The 1,814-nt window shown below is 57.2% G+C and overlaps 1 long non-coding RNA gene across 1 annotated transcript in view; it reads left to right on the forward strand.

Moving 5' to 3' along the window:
* Positions 1-1,418, forward strand: part of LOC104916451 — a 1,971-nt gene extending 553 nt beyond the window's left edge. The window contains exon 3 of the long non-coding RNA XR_796592.3: positions 1,046-1,418. This is a non-coding gene — a long non-coding RNA (uncharacterized LOC104916451). The remainder of the gene's footprint in view (positions 1-1,045) is intronic.
* Positions 1,419-1,814: the final 396 nt, after the last annotated feature.

Consider the following 1,814-nt stretch of genomic DNA (forward strand, 5'->3'; position numbering starts at 1 on the left):
CCCCCCCCCAGCCCCGCATGTCCCCGTGTCCCCCTGTCCCTGTCCTGTCTGTCCATTACGGGGGGGGAGGAGGAGGAGGAGGAAGAGGAGGGGCTGCATCTCCCTTCCCAAGCCTGATCTCTTCCCCTTCTGTTTCTCAAGGAACCCGCATGAGCCTGAGAGCAAGGAACGCGTGGAGACGCTGCGGTGAGCCTCGTGCCGAACCCCCAGCCTCACATCCCACCCCATAACCTTTAGACCTGGAACCAGCGGTGTCCCCCAGGGCTCTGTGCTGGGTCCTCGTTCAACATCTCCATCAGTGGCCTTAATGAGGGGACAGTGGCCACCCTCAGCAAGTTTGCCGACGATACGAAGCTGGGAGGATTGGCTGAACATGCCTGATGGCTGCGCTGCCGTTCAGCGAGAGCTGGACAGGCTGGAGAGCTGGGCAGGAAGAAACAGGATGAGGTTCAACAATAGCAAGCGTAGGGTCTGACGCCTAGAGAGGAATAATTGCATGCAGCAATACAGGCTGGGGGATGAGCTGCTGGAGGGGAGCTCTGCAGAGAGGAACCTGGGCGTCCTGGTGGACGACAGGTTGGCCATAAGTGTGCCCTCGTGGCCAAAAAGGCCAGTGGCATTTGGGGTGCATTAAGAAGAGCGTGGCCAGCAGGTCGAGGGAGGTGATCCTCCCCCTCTCCTCTGCCCTGGTAAGGCCTCGTCTGGAGTGCTGTGTCCAGTTCTGGGCTCCCCGGTACAAAAAAGACAGGGATCTCTTGGGAAGAGTCCGGCGGAGGGCCTGGAGCATCTCCCCTATGAGAAAGGCTGGGTGAACCCAGGGGTTCTGTTCAGCCTCGAGAAAAGACGACTGAGAGGGGGGGGAGCTGAGGTGTGGGGGGCAGAGCGGCGAGGCCGGGCTCTTTTCAGTGCAGACAGGACGAGGGGAAGCGGCCATCAGCTGCAGTGTAGGAAGTTTCACACCAACGTGCACCAGAACTCCTTTAGGTGAGGTGACGGAGCACTGGAACAGCTGCACAGGGGGGTCGTGGGGTCTCCTTCTCCGCAGGTATTCAAGTCTCACCCTGTGTGTGGGGAACTGCTTTGGCAGGGGGTTGGCTTGATGATCTCTGGAGGCCCCTTCCAACCCCTACAATGCTGTGATCCTGTGATTCTGTGACTGAGAGGAAGAGGAGGCAGCAGCTGCAGTGCGCAGCATCACAGGGCAGCGTTCTGAGTGCCCCCAGCTCGGCGCTCCAGGTCTTTTGTGGTTGCACTCAATCAATGAGCGATCACAATTATGGCTTCACAAAGATTCCACGTGCTGCTGCATGACTTCTGGTCCAGAGTAGCATCTCTGCAGGTTCTTTTTTTAAATCAGGACACGTCACGCCTGTTGTGTTTGTCGTATTGTGCTTAACAAAGTCATTCTTTGGAAATGGTTTTGATTTCGAACGCTGGCCCACCGGGTTTATGACAATCTTTAATCAAGGAGATGAGGAAGGATGGGCAGCGCTACGAATTGAAGCGATGGGGAAAGAAGGAGGGCGATAGGAAAGGGCAAACAAGGAGTTTTTATAGGGAGCAAAAGGGAGAAGGGAGCCAGCACAGGTCCAGCTCATTGGTTCACTTCCAGTAGCAGCGCTCAGGCGGCGCCGTTCTGTTGGCATCAGTGGTGACCACGGCAACTTCTGATGGTAGCCCCAACTTATCCCTAAGCCCGAAACGCTCGGGTCGGTTCTGCTTGCAGCCCCAACTTATCCGTAAGCCCGAAACGCTCGGGTCGGTTCTGCTTGCAGCCCCAACTTATCTGTAAGCCCAAAACGCTCGGGTCGGTT

Source organism: Meleagris gallopavo, unplaced genomic scaffold (assembly GCF_000146605.3).
Source record: "Meleagris gallopavo isolate NT-WF06-2002-E0010 breed Aviagen turkey brand Nicholas breeding stock unplaced genomic scaffold, Turkey_5.1 ChrUn_random_7180001899616, whole genome shotgun sequence".
Classification (NCBI taxonomy): Eukaryota; Metazoa; Chordata; class Aves; order Galliformes; family Phasianidae; genus Meleagris; species Meleagris gallopavo.